General features: G+C 47.3%; 2 long non-coding RNA genes across 2 annotated transcripts in view; one reads left to right on the top strand and one right to left on the bottom strand.

Annotated features, from left to right (window-relative positions):
• The window catches only part of LOC144767905 (uncharacterized), a 210,204-nt gene extending 197,698 nt beyond the window's left edge, over nucleotides 1-12,506 (bottom strand). The window contains exons 1-2 of the long non-coding RNA XR_013598382.1: nucleotides 12,261-12,506; nucleotides 895-945 (exon numbers count right to left, since the gene is read on the bottom strand). This is a non-coding gene — a long non-coding RNA (uncharacterized LOC144767905). The remainder of the gene's footprint in view (nucleotides 1-894; nucleotides 946-12,260) is intronic.
• Nucleotides 12,507-12,849: 343 nt separating this feature from the next.
• Nucleotides 12,850-19,802, top strand: part of LOC144757364 (uncharacterized) — a 57,129-nt gene continuing 50,176 nt past the window's right edge. The window contains exons 1-2 of the long non-coding RNA XR_013595593.1: nucleotides 12,850-12,972; nucleotides 13,499-13,568. This is a non-coding gene — a long non-coding RNA (uncharacterized LOC144757364). The remainder of the gene's footprint in view (nucleotides 12,973-13,498; nucleotides 13,569-19,802) is intronic.

Here is a 19,802-nt window from a genome sequence, read left to right as displayed (position 1 = left end):
AGCATTATTTCTCTACAGCAGCAAATCATGTATGTGCGCCCTGTAGAAAGCACGTTTGAATAAAACATGGAATGCATTGCAGACAAAAATCCATGCAACAACATAGAGTGCAAGATAACTTGTCTTATTATTCCAGCAGAGCGAAATGCCATTCTGAATGTGTACATCATTTTAAAAACAAATCCAGAGAAATATATGGTCAGTGTTGTTCTTCTGCCTGTTAAAAGACAATCTCCATTAATGTGTCAGGAATTAAAACACTATGAGAAACCCTACTCTATGGCAAGGGGGCTGCCTGCCACTATATTGCAGATTACTTCCAACATAATCTGATTTATACATACATACTCCTGGGTGCTGCCAGCTATAGGGTCTGCACACAGCAGACTGGAGCCACTCAGGAAGGAGGTAAGCTCTACATTTCATCTTAAGCCCTTAGGTTACATTCACAGCCTGATGGGTCCGTAGAACTTTATCTTAGCTCTAACTGCGCAGAGCAGATGGACTTAACCCAACATAGTCTGTGTTGTGTGATGCCTGGCATCTTATTATCGTTGGCGGGAGGATGAAGCTCTGATAGGAGCTGCTACAAGAAGAGCAGAGAAACAGGACCACAGATCGCCACAGAGCGACAACTGCCCAGAAGCTGAAGAATGAACTCTGGAACAACAAATCTCCTACACCCTGGAGATTTTCCAGGATAAGCAAATAATGGTAATGAAATGCAAACTGCAGCATTAAGATCACACACTACAACATATTTCCCTTTAAACCAAAGGTAACAACCTACAAGAAAAAACTAAACAAAAAGCAACAAAAATAGAAAATGCATTTCAAAATGCTGCAAAAGAGAAACAGTTAATACAAATGAACAATATTGAACGTTGTTGGTACCTTAGTAATGTGCTTACTTCTTGGCTTCACTCCATCTGCAGCAATAACGCTCTGAAAGAAGAAATTACTGCTGTGAGTCTCAAGAGTCTTCAGTATTACTGGTCATAGTCACGAAGACTGCGGTGTCGGAAGATAACTTTCTCTTATTTGGCTTTACTGTTCCACCAGTCACGCCATCACTTTTAGCAGACACGCTACTGTCAGCAGCATCATAACTGCAGACAGATCAGCAAAGCGGATATCACCACTCACATTGGGTGAACAGACTCGTCTCTGCTACATACATCCACTCTGTTCTCAAATTTGCTTGGGGCTGTCAAAATGCAAGGAGCTGCAATATATTCGCCACACTTTCCTGACTACCTTGTTTTAAAAAGTTGTGACATTCAAGCGTGATTCTTGGTTCGTCTGCAAGATGAAGTTTTTAGGTCTCGACTATTCTATCCCGCAGGGATAAATAGACGAGAGTAATGTAGTTAAAACAAACTCTCTGACCAAGCAGATTCCATGCGGATTTCTCACAATGCATGTTAACTCTTGAAGCGTGGCGCTTCTCCAGTACGCGCTTGGCCTCGCACACCACCATCAAAGGCTTCTGATCCCCCTCACTCACACCCCATCCCCATATGCTCCTTTCCTCCCTCACACTCGCTGGGTCCCCCGCCCCCCCACCCACCAGGCTCTTGAAACGTGACGCTTCACCAGTGCTTCCCTCCCACTCGCTCACTCCCCTTCTCCCCCACCCCCACCCCCATCCGACTTGTTTGCCAACTATTCTTACCCCTTCTCCATTTTCAAACATTCCCTTCTTTAGCTTTCAATTTGAAACCGCTAGCATCAGCCTCCCATTCTGTGCTTTTACTCCTCCCGCCTCATTTGCTTCCAAGTCCGTTTTCACTTGATGTTTTCCTTTTTCTCAGTTTTCTATATAGTCTCTACCGGAAGCTATTGGACACCTTTAAAACTCATTTGCTCCAGAGTCCGTTTTTACGTGTTGGTTACTTTTTTTACCGTTTACAATGTAGCCAGATTTTTTACTTACGCTGGTTACTTTGATTAGTTTGCTTCAGAAAAAAATGCGCTTCTCTGACATCATTTTTTTTTAATTACACACGGCATTCACGCTTTATTTTTTGTAAGAAACACTGTGATTACTTTGTCTAATCTCCTAAACAAACATGCAGCGTGACAGCATTCTTCCCGGAAAGCAGAAAACGAGCCAGACAAACCTCAGTAGATGTTCATTTGGAGGCCCAAGTCAAGAGTCCTAGAAAGACCCTTGTGTGATGTGTCTGAATACTAAACCGGGTTAATCTGCGAACAAATATGGACAAAACGGAGGAGCTAGGCTCGCAACTAAGATGGCCGCATAGGCTCCCGGCTCCGCCGACCTCCATCCTCCGCCGGACAATCCTGCTACAAATCCTGAATTTCCACCCTGCCTCCGGGTGTGTGAACGGCTACGTTATATTTTGGTGCAATCCCGGGATTTTTTCCAGCTTTGTGGACGAAGTTACGTCGAGTTTTAGTTTGGGGCCTACACCAGCTTGTGATCCGGGGACTTGAGTACTGGCCCAGCCGGGTTCCAGTTGAATAACATCGGCTGTGGGTGACCATCAGGGTCCGGTCCTTGGACATGGCAAAAGATTTTAAGCCCGATTTTGACGGCGGTCGTTGTTCTAGCCTACAATCGATGGAGGGTTGACGAGGCACGACAGTGCGCTGCGGGTGTGGGTCCCTGGCCCGGAGACCCGGTCTGAACCCCGCCGGTGTTTGCCGGGTTGGGATCTACGCCTGTGGCCTCGGAACCTGGACCGCAACCTTGGTAAGTCCTCGTTCTCCCTCCACGACAGTCCGTCCCAAAATTAGCCGATTCCCCCGGGGTAGGCCGGGCCTCGGGGGGACGCGAACATGGGTGTCTCGGACCACGATTCGGTGGGACGGACTGAGTCTGAACCGTCGATACGATCTGTATTGGCAGCGATCGGGGCCTTACATTCCCATGTGGAGTTCATTGTCTGAAAAATGATTGTGGTTGCACACGGACTTGGACAAGTGGGACCGGACCCTACACCGTCTCAAAATCCTGATCAGCCTACATCACTTATTGCGGTCCCTGTAGCGGCAGTGTACCCCGTGCCACGAGAGGTGTCGGAGCTTCATGGCAATATGATGGCCGATAATCGTGTACTCGACGTGCCCTATGGTCTGCCAAGCCCACCAACATCGTCTACCGAGTTTGGTTGAATTGTTGCTCCCCTTCCGGACTCTCTTGCTGGGATCTCTCTATGGAATGATTCAGCATTCTACCCCTCTTTGACGCTTTCAATTTCCTCACAGAGGCACAGACGTCGTGAGCTTATGTCGACGAGGGTCACCGTTGCTGCCGATAAAATTCCTAGGGACTCTATAACTTTGCCTCGCCTCATACGGAACTATACTGAACTGTTTTCACATTCCGACTATCCTGCGGAGGCAAAAGCCTGTCTGGAAGGGGCTTGCTCGACTGATCGGAAGGGTCAAGGATGAGACTGACTGTTGGGGTTTGGCACTATGGGTTTTCTGAAGTGGGATTCGTTACCATTGTATTTATGGGAGGTAGGGTGGTTGTTACTGTTTCCCCTGTTTAGTTTTTAAATTTGCTTTTCAATGGAGTTATGTGTTTATTATGGGGATTCTTGGTTCTGGCGGGGGGGGGAGGACCGGGGGTCCGTATTGAGATGTCCTCCTCCAAGTTTTACTACATTTAGTACCTAGTTAGATGGGGCGACAGGCACGCAGCTAGTTGGGGATAGGGCGCAAGCCATATGCTGGGGTGCAGGGTGGGGGGAGGGGTGTTTGTTTAGATTGTATTTGTAGTTTTTTATGTTTTAAATCCTTCAAAATCCTGATATAGGTGGTCTTCTTGAGTAGCGGATTTGTGTTATGGGGTGGACGGGTTCTGGTGGAGATATCACTTGCGTGAGTTAGCCAATTGTCGCGTAATTTCTCACAGTGTTCGGTACAGTGGACGTAGCTTCGTAACCTTCTTATTGCTGCACCCTTCCCCCTCCCTTCTATCCGGGGTTGTTATTCAATGTTTATCCTGCTTTCTTGGGGAGGTGGGGTGGGTGGTAGGCGTTTTTTTGACTAACCTGATTGTAGTGCAGCCATATACCAGATGTAACACGTGAGCAGACTCTCTTGATGATTCTCCGTCTATATGCCCTGTATGTATATTATTAATCCTTCATTCCGCGATGTAAGCCACCTGTTATTATTGTTCTTTTTCTTGTTTCTTAAATAAAAAGATTTTTTTTTTTTAAATATGGACAAAACGAGTCCAATCTGCGGCCCAGAAACATTTCTGTCAAATCCGATCTTCGTTCTGTATGTGACAATCACTCCATTGAATCACTCCTGAGAATTCTACCTCCTGAGGCGGAAGCCGGGAGAGCGCTTGTTTGCATTTTTTAATAAAATTGACCATGAGACTGTGTTTTTATTTACCTACTCCTCTCCCTGGGCACTTATTATTTACTTATCACACCCTTGGTTTTCCCGCGCAGCGGATTTTAGCGCTGCTGCGGGTCACATCAACAATCTTCTTTGCCGCCATCACGAGAGCCCTATGGCCACGCCCACTACCGCTAGGCCACGCCCCCGCCGAAGGCATTTAAGCAGCGCTGATCACTAGCGCAAGCCAGAGAATCCTACCTCCTGAGGCGGAAGCCGGGAGAGCGCTTGTTCGCATTTTTAAATAAAATTGACCGTGAGACTGTGTTTTTATGTACCTACTCCTCTCCCTGGGAACCTATTATTTACTTATCACATCCTTGCTTTCCCCGCGCAGCGGATTTTAGCGCTGCCACGAGTCATATCAACAATATTCTTTGCCGCCATCACCGAGAGCTCTATGGTCACGCCCACTACCGCTAGGCCACGCCCCCTTCTATAAACCATGTGCATTCCCCGGATGCGCAGCGGACGAGCGCAGCGGGCGCGCCGTCTGCGCGCCGAAGGCAAGCCCGTCTGCGCCCGTCATCGCCAAGACATCGCCTCTCGCCTGTCCCCCTGGCCAAGCTCTACGGGAAATTCGCCATTATGATAGGGAGCTTCTACTTGCCCTGAACCCTGGCCAGACCTGTGATGAGCTATCAGGCCACCTTGGACAGACATGCTTACAATGTAAGTCTTGTGAATTCACAACACCTAGTCCCTGCTTATCTGGGCACAGGTCAGACTCGTTTAAACAAACACCTATTACCGTCCTCCAACTGAATATTAGGTCTCTCGCAAAACACCACTTAGAGGTCAACACACTCCTCCTTGATGAGAACCCTGACATTCTTTTTTTATGTGAAACATGGCTTCGGGACAACATGACCAGTCTACCGAACCTCACGTTGCCAGACGGCTATTTGATCAAGACCTTAAATAGAGACGCAAGGGGCGGCGCCATAGCAGTCATTTATAAAAATCAATATATCTGCGCCTTTATTAAGGAAGATATTTATGGCTGTGAAAGCACTCGATTTAAGATCATTATGGGCCCACACTTTGCTCTGTCAGGGCTTTATATCTATCGACCCCCCGGACCTGCTTCTAAGTTCATCAACTTCACAATATTAGGAGATCTAAACCTCCATTTTGATTTGACTCATGACCCTACCATCAAAAATCTCCTGGCGGACCTTGCGGCCTTACAACTAGACTCTTTAATTCAGACTGCTACGGACTCGGCTGGGCATGTATTAGACCCTGTCTTTACTAATATCCCGGAGGTTAGGACAGATGCGCCTAAACCTATGAGATGGACAGATCACTATTTAATCAAAATTACTATGATGGTCAGGGAAATGTTCAACAAGGATGAGCCAACCCGGCGCTTCAAGAGGCCTTGACATAAACTTACAACCAATGACCTCCACTCTACTCTAGGAGCATTCCATTATGAGACAAATATGGACATCAATATGGCATACGCCGCCTTCCATGACTGGATTACCAGAGGATTAGATGCCCTCATTCCAGCTAAATGGACCAAGGGGCGCAGATCCCCCTCCAACCCATGGTATAATGACACTTTGAGATCCATGCGGAAAGATTGTAAAAAAGCCGAGCGAATCTGGAGAAGGGACTACAATGATAGGGATAAAGCATTTTATCTGGCCAAACAAAAACTCTATCACAAAGCTATTTGCTCCGCGCGTGCTTCTTTCTATGCAGAAGAAATCAACTCTAGCCCGAACCCCACCAAATGTATCTTTAAATTGGTGCAAGAACTGCAGAGTAGCAGAAGCCCTGTCTCCAGTATCACCTCCGCGCAGCAGTGCGAGTACCTTGCCATTTTCTTTGTAGAAAAAGTGCAAAAAATATATAGGTCATTCCCGCAGCACTCTTTTGATCCACTTAACTCCACTAATTCCAATATTAAGTCTTTAGAATACTTTCTACCATCCCTGGCCTCTATACTTAATCTTTCCTTCTCTTCGGCCAATGTCCCGACTGTCAGGAAACAAGCATGGGTTTCCGCCATTATCAAGAAGCCTACTCTGGACCCCTCCAAACTAGAAAACTTCAGGCCCATTTCGTTGCTCCCATGGGTGTCTAAACTTGCGGAGGCTCATGTTAGCAACGTATTGTCCCAATATATGCATCAAAATAACATCCTAGACCCATCACAAAACGGGTTCAGGCCGGGCCACGGTACTGAGTCTGCCCTCCTGTCCACCTCCGGACAATTCTTGATGCCGGTCAGAGCGCTGCGCTGATTCTGTTAGATCTCAGCGCAGCCTTTGATACGGTTTCACATGACATTCTGCTACATCGTCTGGCGACAGTAGGGATTACCGGTCTTGCCCTGGAATGGTTCCGCTCATTCTTGAAGGACAGATCCTTCCGGGTGTCGGCTCGCCCGTTTCTCTCCCAGTCCCATTCCATCGGCCAGGGAGTCCCTCAGGGCTCTGCACTTGGCCCATTCCTTTTTAATCTCTACGTGCAGCCACTTGCGGTAGTGGCTAAGGAGTGGGACCTCACGCTGGTGTCATATGCAGATGACACGCAGCTGGTAATCACTCTCACCGAAGGACCATCTACTTCGGCCTCGAGATTCAGGAGTGGGCTGGCTGCAGTAGCCCAGTGGATGACGGACAATTGCCTGCAGCTCAATGCAGGTAAGACGGAGGTGCTGCTTGTTGGGAGGAATACCAGCTATTGGAACGAGCCCTGGTGGCCCTCTTCTTTGGGCACCATTCCACCACCTAAATCATTAGTCAAAAACCTGGGAGTCTGGATAGACTCCTCGCTTAGCTTCCAGACCTACTCAAAAAGAGTGGCAGCTACCTGTGTGGGCCTGCTGAGGAGTCTTAACCCGATACTCAAATTGTTTTACTATAAAGTCCGGCAACTCATTGTACAATCCACAATCCTCTCTCGCTTGGACTATGCCAGTGTTTTATTTTTGGGTGCAAACAAAGCGGAGATAGTGCGATTGCAACGAGTTCAGAACTCGGCGGCAAGATCCTTGGTGGGTCTTCCCCGCAGATGCTCTGTCAGAGCTACCATTCGAAAGCTGCATTGGCTTCCCATTGAATCTCGTATTCAATTTAAAACCCTCACCCTGGCATTCAAGATCCTCAAATCCAGATGCCCAAAACTCATGCGCCCGCTTCTAACACCTTATGTGCCACAGCGCAGTCTGCGCTCTTTAGGCCAACACCTAGTAATAGTACCCCGCACAAAGCTCTGCCGTATTGGTGGTCGCTCCTTCAGGGTTCTGGGAGCTAAGCTCTGGAACTCCTTGCCATTGAATATTCGCTCCTTGGAAAACCTGTCCGCCTTCCGGAAAGCCGTTAAGACCCATCTGTTCCCCTCTCCTTAGGACTTCCTGCCTCAGCTCTTTCTCCGCTATTGGTATGGTACTTGTGGATCCTCAGCGCCGGGACGCCTCTTTGCTGGGGCAGCTGTTGCGCTTAATCAAAATGTTAACATAACATAACATAACATTGTTTACTGATGGCAGAAGCTTTAAGCCTCTCTCTGCCTCAGGAGTGAACGAGGTGTAATTTACTGTGAATAAACCTCTACGGGTGGGACGAGTTATTAGAAGTACATTTCTGCATCACACCAATTGCAGCCTTATAACCCGATGTTCCTATTACCAGCTCAATGGCGACCAGTTTATCACCCTCTAAAGGATGAAAGGCTGAGCCTGCCCTACGAGTATTCAGATTTGGTAGAGGTCACACTCGGATGTCAGGTCAACTCAGTGAGTCATCTGGCTTAGTGAAGGCCAACAGCTTATCTGTCTAGAAGTCTTTTATAATCGTGGTTGAGTATACTTATATTTATTTCCATGTTTAGAAACATGTTTTGCTTGTGTGTGTAAAATAGGAACTTTGACGGTTATGGGTGGCATACGGGACACTCTGTGTGTGGGCTTGTTTAGTTTTACACAATAGCCCACGTCTAAGTAAACCCCAGGTGTATATTAGTATCAAAGTGTGATTTTTCTTTATAGTAGAGCAGCAATAAGGTGCATGGTTTCGGCTACCAAATAAAACGTATTGAAGGGTACAGCGTTCATACTGATGAAGGGTCATGGCGAACACCCCCTTGCTGTGCTTTGAATAACGCTCCTTTTCGGGTGGAAGGAATTACCCATAAACATGCGGGCGCATTGCTTGTAGCTGAATGGCGTTTGGCAGGTCTTGTGATTTTCATTCTGTTCCAAATATGCATTTTATATATTTGTTTAATTGTATTGCATCTATTGTAAAATCCAACGACTCTTTCAAGTCAGTAGGAATCTGTCTGGGGGCGATTTTAATGCTAAGCTAACTTACTCATGGTCAAGTGAATATTCACATAGCAGCAGACAAACATGCAATGGGGTAGAGAGCTAATGGACCATTTGAACACCCTTAACTTAATTAATGTTATGGAAATTGATGCAACTTCAAAAGATAATGCCCCCCCCCCGAACCGACATTCAGAGGGAGGGGCTGCTCATCTACAATTGATAATGTTTTTTATCTCCCCCGCTTGAGAAGCAAGCTTGCTTAAAGCCGAAATTATAGCCACAATCTTTGGGGACCATAACCCAATACAAATAACGTTACGGATGTCTCCAGTTCCAACGCCTCAGACAGAATGTGGTGCTAGGGACCGATCACCATCTACAGATAACCTCAGACTGGGCTGGCGAGGCATTAATAACACAGAACGATTCAGTTCTATGGTTAGGGGAAACATGAATCTTATTAACATCGGCTTATAGGCCCTGTTCCACACCCAGTGGCTATCAGCGCCTTTACCGAACTCAGTGGACCATTAAATCCTTGCTGTCTAAACCCATTTGTACAGTACTGCGTGAACCTAGATGGTTCAATCAGGAGTGCTCAATTGTCAACAGAAAGCTCCGCAAGGTCCTATCTCAAAGCCCTAGGTGTAATGGGATGCGCTCATTAATGCCACCAGCTTAAATAATGGGAATATATTTTGGACTACCACTAAAGATCAATTGGACAACCGTTCACTCCCATCAGATGCAACATAATGAGCGCCACCTGGGAAAGTCATTTTTCCACTATTTACCAAGAGCCTGCTTTTTAATCCGACCCTTTTATTAACAGGGTGCCACCTGGAATCCCATTATCAATAAACAAGGTTGAGGAGGCTATACGTCAGAGTGCGGGCAATAAAACTCCAGGCCCTGATGGGTTGGCCATTGATCTTATTAAATATAAACCAGATTTTTGGGCCCCACAGTTGTTAAATATTTTTCATATTCTAACCAATGCCCCACTGTCTAAGACGTGGTCTACTAGCACGATCGTTCCCATTTTTAAAAACGGCGATTGCACACAACCTTGTTGCTGTAGACCGATCTCCCTCATAGATAACAACCTTAAAATTTTAGGCAGAGTTTTATACACAAAAATTTTAACCTGGACAGAGGACAATCAGTTTTAGAACAATGCCAACTACGTTTCAGGGGTAAAGTTGGCACAAACGAGCAAAGTCTTATTCTTAATTTGATCACAGGGAAGTACACTTTTGCACAGCACTTGCCACTTTACTTAGCTTTCTTTTATGGACCTGTCCTCAGCTTTCGATTTTGTCAATAGGTCCCGTCTATGGAGACAGCTGTTAGGGTTTGTAGTGTTACAGATACCCAAGCGCTCTGCCTAGAATCAACGTTATGTTTCGTAGGAAAACAATGTGTGTAGTGTGGTGCGTGAAGAGCGAACGGAAAAAACCCTGAACCGTTCCAAGAGAGTCTAGGAGAACCTCGCTAATGAGAAAACAGCAAAGCTCTCGCGACCACAATTAATGTAAATACATAAGGATATGACAACAGTAATCTCAGTGGAGTAAGACACAACAACAGATCTTCATCTTTTAAGTATTTCTCCTTCAGGAAGTTTATTGGATCCACAATTCAGCCAATTGTGGATCCAATAAACTTCCTGAAGGAGAAATACTTAAAAGATGAAGATCTGTTGTTGTGTCTTACTCCACTGAGATTACTGTTGTCATATCCTTATGTATTTACATTAATTGTGGTCGCGAGAGCTTTGCTGTTTTCAGGTCCCGTCTATGGTCCATCCTTTTAGAATATGGACTGGATGAGGCCCTTGTTCATTATTTAGCCTATCTCCATACGGACCTGAAAGCGAGGTCAGGATTGGTGTTGGGGGAGAAGTTTCCAATTACATCAGTGTAGATAGAGAAGTCAGACAGGGGTGTGTTCTGGACCCTTTTCTATTTATCATATATATAAACAATTTACTGATCACACTAACTAATGATGTTCCCAGAATTCAAGGCAAACTTCTCCCAGTGCTTTTATACACAGATGATGCAGTTTTAATTGGTCGCACACCAAATGCACTACGCACTTTAGTTCGAGGTTTCACAGATTTTATGTCCGGCCTAGATTTATGCACAAATTTTAAGAAATCTTTTATAATGCCTTGTGGGCCAAGGAAATGTCTGTTAATATTTTATCTCTGTGGGCGACCAAAAATTAACTTGCACTGCTACTTCCCCTTATCTGGGAATGGTCTTCGCTGCGAACGGCACCTGGTGTGAACACTTGGCATATTGTAAAAGAAAGTTCTCGAGGGCTTTTAACTCAATCCTCAGTCTCCTCCGCCCTAGAAAATCGGAACAATTCCAGCCTTTTTAAAGATTTTTAAGATCCTGTGTGATCCTGTATGAGGCAGAGGAATGGAGTGTTGCCAACTGCTCTTGCATCCAATCAGAGCAAAGTAGAATTTGTAGAAAACTCTTGGGCGCCCTAATCTCCACCCCTCTGTACATATGTCACTGCAAACTGAAATTAGGATACATTGAAGACATCATAGGGCCCGCCCTGTACTATTTTGGCTAGCCATAATGGAGAATCCCGAGGCTTCTCTCACAAGGGACATAATAGATGATAGTCTTCGCTGTGAGAAAGGGATGGATATTCCATGGCTTCCTGGGGTAGTTAACGGTCTGGAAAGCGTTAACCTTGGTAGACTGTTTGCCAACTCAAACACAGCTGTAACAATGGACAAAAACGTTTTAAAGACAGCACTGTACGCACTTTATAGCGCGGATAAACTAGAAAGGGAATTGAATATAAAAACGGTCGCAAAATTTATATCCATTGAGCACCCTGAGCACTGTCTATCAAGTTATATTGCACTACCGATGTCCCAATGGGAGAGAGGCCTCCTATTCCGTCTAAGAGCTGGGACCGTAAGATATTTGCTTTGTTTTCCCCATGGGTATAACGCAAAACGTGACTCCCTGCCATGTCCATGTGATGATCACAGCGGTCAAACGCTTTTACACTTTTTAGTCTTTAGTAAATACTATATGAAATATGCACAATGGTTGCTAATTCCGTATTTTAAAAAAACTTGTCACCTATTAATTTAACAGACGCTGTTGACTGCAAATTTAAATTGGACAATGTTGCATTGATCTTGCGCATTGGCACCTTTGTGAGAGTGGCTACGGGTGCACGGAAATCTATGTGCGATCTGTGAAGTCGTTCATATTGTACTATTCACAATATGCACTTTACCTAGGTTTACTGTATTTTGCTACATTATGGATTGGACATTGCTTATCTATTTATTTTTCTATTTATTTTTATCCTGTACATGTGTTACTTTTACTGGTCGATCTTCTCATCACAGACTTTTCAGGCGAAACAAATGTCACCGTTTGCTGAGGCCTTGAAAAGAGCGACCCAACTCCAGCAGAGAGGGCCAATGAGCATTGTGGAGACAAAATAATCATCGATCGATGCAACAACAACAAATGAATCCCGGACAGCAGGCTGGAGACCCTCCAGCTCCAGACAGTCATTGTACCTCATGCCTCACCTGGGGTGTACCGTGGGTGCTGAGGGCCCTGCTGTGGGTCTGGCTGAGCTTTATGAGGCCTTTGAGTAACCCCAGCACTGAACTATGAGCGTGGGTTAGAGAGGACCGTAGATGGACACCTGCGCATGCGCTGAGGACAGACACTGCCTCCCACCGAGGAACGCGAGGTCAGGAAGGCCTTGAATTCCAGGGTCCGCGCGGGGACACTGGTTGCCACAGCACAGGGTGAGATGCATATGCAAAGCTCCTCGGTCGACTCCTCTGGGAGAAGTGCCTTTTCTCTGCGCAGGCGTATGAGCGGGAAGTGTCTCTCTGCGCAGGCGCAGTGAGGCTGCGCGTCGTGTGTCCAGGGCGGTTTACAGTCCGTACCCCGTGCAAGGTCCTAACTCGGCGATAGGATGTCGTGTCTTTGCTCCGCACGTGCGCAGCCGTGACGCGCGGTCCTGCGCGTGCGTAGCAGTGAGACCCAATGTTTTGTTGAGCTCGCGCGTCACTCAGAGGGGGAATAACACACCGGCCCCACTCCTCACAGGCAGCCGGGCCCCCGGTGCCTCCCTCCCCCCAGACCCTGCAGCGGGGCTCAAGCAGAGGCGAGGGAGGCCTCTGACCCCGGGGTGACTCTCGAGCCGGGGGCATCTTCAGGACACTGAGAGGCAACACTCAGGGAAGGGGCTGTGCAGTGAATTCCAGAGTCTGGACTGTGTTGTAGAATGTAGGTTCAATAACAAGGAAAATAACAGTATATTTTCATAGGTATTTATGTACGTAGAACGAGCTTGCGGGTGGGAGGGGACAGCTGTCAGGAAGGTAATATAGTCACCGAGTAGAGGTGTACACGTCATATAAATATTATACCAACATTCCATTGTACGTCACATAGCTAACCAATGGGGAGAGGGAAGAGGACGGCAGAACAACTAGACCTGCAACAAACTGTTTCATACATTTGTGACTTAAGAAAAGAAAGTGCATTCAGAATCAATAGTTCCACCATCTTTCTAAAATAATGTACATATGCAAGCATCTACAAACTGTATGTAGCGTTTTCCTACTATGCTTTCCCGTGTGTGTGTGTCTGTCTCCCATTCCCTGTAGGGAAAGTATGTAGCTCCCCGTTGAAGAAGAGTCGGTCAAGAAGGAGCACACTGCATTGAATAATTTCTTGGTATGCACTTTTTATTATTATTACAGGAAATCACAATGATTGATTGTCTCTTTTGTATTCTTCTTTCCCACAGGGTCTTCCACTTCAGTCCCTTAGGTGAGCCTCGGCCGCCGTCGTCTCTCGGACAGAAGAAAAAGACTCAGGTAAGTGTTTTTTGCTTTATGATTTATTCAAAGGAGGATGTGAGAGATAAATAATAGCTATGCATAAATGTGAAGGGAGGGGGTTGGAGCAACCAAAACAAGAAGAGTAGCCGATGATTTCTGCTCTTGTCTTCCTATTCCATCTCACTTATTTCCTTTTCCCTGGGTCCCTTTCACCCCTCAGCCTCCCCTCCCGTCCCTCTCTGACTCAGCCCCTTTCCAAAAGCCCCATAGATGCCCACTCACCTGTAAGAGCCACGTCACTCCGGGGCCATGGCGTGGTGACTCCACGTCCTTCAGCGAGGTCTGGTCTCCTTCTGTTTCGACTTTCCCTCCTCGCCAACAAGCTGTGACCTCCCCAAGGCTCCAGTTCTCTCTCTCGGAAGGCTGTTCGGTGTTCTCCGTTTTTCCGGTCTTCCCTGCTGGTTTCTCCGCCTTAGGTTATGGCTCACTTGAGCTCGTGGAATGCCTTTCTGGCGGCTTGGGGAGGATTTACCAAGTCTTAGTTCCTTTTCTCTTTCTTCAGTAGGTCGGTTAGTGGTGCTGCTATTTCAGAATAATTGGGTTTAAACCAGCGGTAGTAGCCTTGTAATCCCAAAAAGGATCTAATGCCTTTTTTGGTGGGAGGGAAGGGGGTGTCTAAGACTGCTCTCAATTTCTCTTGTTGCAGAGCGATAGCACCATCTCCCAATAAATAGCCCAAATATTTGACTATGGTGAAGTTTATCCTGGTCTTTTTGGAGTTCACGTGGAGCCCTGCAGTCCTAAGTGCTTGGAATATCTTCCCACAATGGACGAGATGTAGTTCCAAGTTAGGGCTAAATATTATGATATCGTCTATGAAGGCTAAGGAGTACTCTTGATGTTGGGAGCAAACTTTGTTCATAAGTCTTTGGAACGTCGCTGGTGCTCTGTGTAACCCAAAAGGCAGTGCAGTAAACTCATATAGCCCATTAGAGGTGCTAAAGGCGATTTTTCTTGGTCTTCCTGTTTAAGTGGTACCTGCTAATAGTCTTTTGTAAGATCGAATGTGGTTATATGTTGGGCTAAGCCTAATTTCTCGATTCATCAACGGGTATGAGTGAAATTTCGAGATGGTATTGACTGCTCGGACATTTATTCAAAAACTGATGGAACCAGCATGTTTGAGAACTATGACAATGGGGTAGACCAGTTACTGCTGGAAGGTTTTATGACTCCTAGTTGTAACATGCTCTCTATTTCGTCAGGAACTGCGTCCCGCCTAACGCCTGGTATTCTGTAGGGGTTTTGTTTTATTACTTTATTTGGTGGGGTAACAATGGCATGCTCGAGTATTGTTGATTTTCCCAGGAGGTCGGAAAAGATGGAGGAGAAGGACTCTAAGAGGGTCTGAAGAGACACTTTTTGTTCCTCTGTTAGATGTTCGTTTATGGGCAATGTATTCAATGTTGAAGGAATGGGTTTTGAGTCAGACAAAACGTAATGGGTGTCTTTGGGGAGGGGTCCCAACCATTTCTTTAGTAGATTTATGTGGTATATCTGGGTTTTGGTTAAGGAAAGGCGTAACCGGTAAGTAGTGAGGCCTACCCTTTCAGCACCGTCATATGGTCCCTTCCATTCTGCCCGTTTTTGGCGTATAAAGGAAGGTAGGAATAGGAGCACCCAGTCATGGACCTGTAACTGTTGTCACCTCTTTCCTTTATTGTAAGACATCTGCTGGCTTCTTTGAGCTTTTTCTAGGTTTTTGTGAGCAAAATCTCGCAATTTCTCTATGCGGTTTCTTAGGCTTTGGGTGTATTCTAGATGGTGTTGTGTCTCTTCTTGTTTCTCTTGTTCCCACGCTTCTCTTGTCATTTCTAGCAAGGTTTGTGGCTGTCTCCCGTAAAGAAGTTCAAAGGGAGAACAACCCAAGCTTCTCTGAACCTGGCTTCAAATAACAAAGAGGGCGAGTGGCAACAACATGTCCCATTCTTTCCCTTCGGTGGTTAGCATTTTCTTCATGGTTAGTGTTGGACTTGGCCCTTCTAGCAGGTTCACCCCTAAACTTTTTGCTTTTAATGGTGACCTAGTGATGGTGATTTTTGTGTTCTGCGCACTTTCACTGTGTCCCAGTGGAAAGTGCGTGCGCACTCTGAGTGCGTGGAGTAAGGTTGGCCTGCCCTCCCATAGGAATGCATGGGGAATGTATGTGTCCCTGGTATTTCCTGATGCGTGGGGTGTACAGGCTCGAGTCTGGTATGTGCGGACTCGTGTGATTGAATGCTGCGAAATGATGTATGCGGCGTGTATGTGTCTAGTGTGGAAGTGCCACTTCTAGACATGGCTGTGTGTGTGCTGTAAAGGTGCTGGCGTGTGATTGGCTGGAGCTGGCTGGGATGCCAGGCTCCATGAGTCATGATGGGTCTGCCCGGTGGTGAGTGTGGAGATTAGCGTGCTGATGGCTGGGGAGGAGTGCACCTGGGTCCTGAATAGGGCGGGGCTTTCCCCACACAATGCTGGCTCCGCCCCCTGTGGTGCGTCTAACGACCCTAGCCTGCCTAGTGAATAGAGTGAGGGGCTGAGCACATCAAGGGTGCTCCCAGACCAGCTGCGACTGGTTCTTCCCCCACCCTGCACACAGACAAAGGATTTATTAGTATAAAAAGTGTCTGTGTCCCCTTGCAAGTTGTTCTTTCCTGATCTTACTGAGGGGGGCTGCTGCTGCTGCTGGCGCCAGGAGGAACCGCCACTTGGGACTGCCTTCCTGCCTGGAGGGCCCAGTGAGCTGGGCCCTGGCCCAGCCTTGCCCCCCCATCTTGCTGCATTCCAAGGACTTTCTCTGGACTTGTGCTGTCCTCTAGCGCTGGGAGCGCTGGAATTGCCTCCTAGCGCTTGGAAGCGCGTTATTTGCGCCTGGTCGCGCTTTATTTTCTGGTTATAGCGCTGGGAGCGCTTTATTTTACCTCTAGCGCTGGGAGCGCTTTGTTGCTGGAGGCCGGTGCCCACCCACAACCATTCCCCCCAATGTGACCTGCACCTAGTCTTGTTCTGTGTGTTTTATAATACAGGAAGAGAAGAATTTATCCTTTCGATTTTAAAGCGCCACAATTTTAAACAATGCCAGGTGGCACGTTACTTCTTTAAATCTCTGCCTGATCCCTTTGTCTGTGGTAGCCACCTTTTTGTGGGCCTGTATGAAAAGTAGAAAGGCGCGAGGTTGGTTTTAACTAATAATTATATGCAGAAATGAGTAATTTGATGTAAACTAACTGGATTCGGTCTATGAGGCACATGATGCACTTTATGGGATAAAATGTCCTGTAAAAATTATCTGATGTTCTTTTTAGATAATTCTACTTGCTATAGGATTTTAACTTGTTATGAACTGGGGCTGGTTGTTGATCACTGATTTAAATTGTGCTTTTATGATCTGTATTTAAGAGATCGAATACAGATTTTATTGATTGATTGTTTGCATGTGTGTCTCAGAGTCTCACCCCTCTGTGCTCCCTCTACCTGCTGCTTGGAGCTGCTGCTGCAGTGTCCCTGGCATGGCAGTGAGGAGCTCATGGTAATCCAAGGCCCGGGAGCAGTGTCTGTCCTCAGCGCATGCGCAGCTGTTAATACAAGGCCCTCTTGAAGGTGTCTGTTCTCAGCGCATGCGCAGTTGTTAATCCAAGGCCCTTCTTAGCTCGTGCTCCGCTGCGGGACGCAGTGTCTGTCACCAGCGCATGCGCAGTTGTTAACCCATCAAGACCTCTTTAACCCGCGCTCTTAGTTAAGTCCTGGGGTTTTCAGTTTTTCTGAATGGAAGACAGTGTGGACGTTCCCAGTTGCGTCCCCTCTCGGTTGGACTCTCCAGGCCGTGCTTCCCTGCGGGCTGCTCAATTACACACTCTTTATGTTTCATGGGCTCCGCTATTCTCAGCGCATGCGCGGCCACAACAAGCAGACATCCTGCGCATGCGCACTTGTGACAAACTGAGTGTCCTGCGCATGCGCAGCTACAGATCAGGGCGGCACTTGTCCAGCGCGCGCTTTGTTGTCACGTGGGGCCCTCGGTGTGTCCCCTCCACCAGGCCAACACTGCCCCCACGAAACCACAAGAGAGGTAAGGGGAGACAAGGACTCGAGGCAGTGGCGGAAGAGCATTAACGTATGATTCCTGAGAGGGGGCGGGGCCTGTGGGGGCGGGGCCCGTGGGTGTGGATGCTCCTCTGCCGGGGGTGGGGTCAGTGAATTTGGGGGCGGGGCCTGTGGGTGTGAATGCTCCTACTCGGGCGGGGGCAGTGAATGTGGGGCCGGGGCTTGTGGGTCTGGTGTATGTGGGGGCGGGGCACGTGGGCGTGGTCAGTGGCTGGGGGGGCGGGGTCAAAACAATACACCTACACAGCCTGGAGGCATTGACTGTTTCATGTTCCTCACTGGAGACTAGTTTGTCCTTACGCTTCAACTCTGGAATGTGTTTTTTTGGAACCCTAATCGCTCCAACTTTAGTTTGTATCGTGTCATTTTTGGTGGATTTATACTCTGTAAATATGTTACCATAATATCTAATCCTATATACTTCGCTCTATTGTAAAGCGCTCTGACTCCGCTGGGTAAAGTATGCGCTATAAAAAATGCCTAAATAAATCCAATGCCCTGCGACCAGGCGGTTGGAGGGTCGTCGTGGCCTTGGGGCTCCCAGTCACATGTCCTCAGGTCTGTAGACTAACGACTGTTGCGGCTTGCAACTCAGAACTGACAATTCCTCAGGCTCCGGCGGGCTGCTTTTGGAGGCTTCAGGCATGATTCTGAATGCCGCCGTAGTCCGCGAATCTCAAGTTGCACATTCTTACCTTTCTCCTGAGCCACCGCAACCACAGACTTTACCCACTTGCTGACCGCATCTATAAAATAAGTTTTTGACACAAGTGTGTCCACATGAGCATCTTTTAATTTGGCTGATCTGGGGTTTGCAGCAAATATTTTTTTAACCCTTGCGTGCGTGCGTTGGCCAACAGCCGTCGCAAGCACTACCTCAGTAGTGTTGCGCACGTCCATTGGCCTACACGGCCCCGGACGCGCATTCGAACGCCCACATCGCAGCGGAATTGCCACCGCAATAAACGGGTTAAAGCCATGCTCTTGTATTTACAATCAACAGAAGCTTGTGCAGTGAGGGCTGGTGCTGTTCCTGACCTCCCATTCATTTTGTGGAAGTGCCTGGACCAGTCTTCAGCACGTTCCTTGCTCCCAAATTGTGCCTCTCAGGCCCTAGAACCTTGCTGTGGTTCGGTGGGCTCCTAAATGAAGCTTTTGAACTCTTCATGAGTGGAAATGAGCCCATTCGCACCGGAATCCCACTGCTCGCAAACTTCAGCACAAGCCCCTGCCGCCTATCCCCTTGCAGAATATGTGCGAGGAAGCCTCCGGATCACATGACACCAGCTGATAAATTCTGGGGATGCCAGCCAATAGTCGAGCCTCGTCCATGTGTTATGACTGCCAGTGTAGTGAGTATAGTCAGTGCTATGCGGGTTTTGCGTATGACCGATGTCAATTAAGGAGAATTGATCGCAAAGCGAGCTCAATGCCTTTCGTGCTCTCGGTTTGGGATCTAGTGCTCTCGAAGTGGTGTCAAGTGACTGGTCCTGGACTATATTAAAATCACCCCCCAGTAAAAGGGGAACCGGGCCTAGCTGCACCAGTTTAGAGAGTAGGGTATAATAAAAGTCTGGGGAGTCGCTATTGGGGTCATACACACAGACCAATGCCACCCTGTGACCCATTAACGTACCCAGGACAGTGATATACCTGCCTTCACTGTCACATATTACAGAATGCAAATGGAAGGGGAGTCGTTTATGTATAAGAATGGCAGTGCCCCTTGCGAAGTTGCTGAAGTTGGCAAAATAGCGATGTGTTCCCCAATTTGCGGCAAAGTGGGCCTGATCACTAGGAGGCAGATGAGTTTCCTGTAAGAAAGCTACATCTACCCTGTGACGTAGTAAATACTGTGTTATCTTCCTTTTCTTGCGAGTGTTGTTCAGGCCGCGGAAGTTCCATGTCACCAAAACCCCATCTGAGGGTACAGAATTACGCCCTAACTGAGCCATGGTGGTGGTAAAAATGAGTGCTTAATGAAAATCAACCGTGCGTACTTGCCAGTTACATCCAAGTGTGTACCTAAGAACGTCTCAGTGTAGCTAAACAATGTCCCAGCCTCACCCCGCACCCAGCCTCCCCACCCTACCAGAGAGGCAAAACCATTACTATCCAAAAACAGTG

The sequence above is a fragment of the Lissotriton helveticus genome, chromosome 1_1, assembly GCF_964261635.1.
Source record: "Lissotriton helveticus chromosome 1_1, aLisHel1.1, whole genome shotgun sequence".
Taxonomy (NCBI): Eukaryota; Metazoa; Chordata; class Amphibia; order Caudata; family Salamandridae; genus Lissotriton; species Lissotriton helveticus.
The sequence above is the reverse complement of the archived record's forward strand: the minus strand, read 5'-3'. Positions and strand labels throughout refer to the sequence as shown.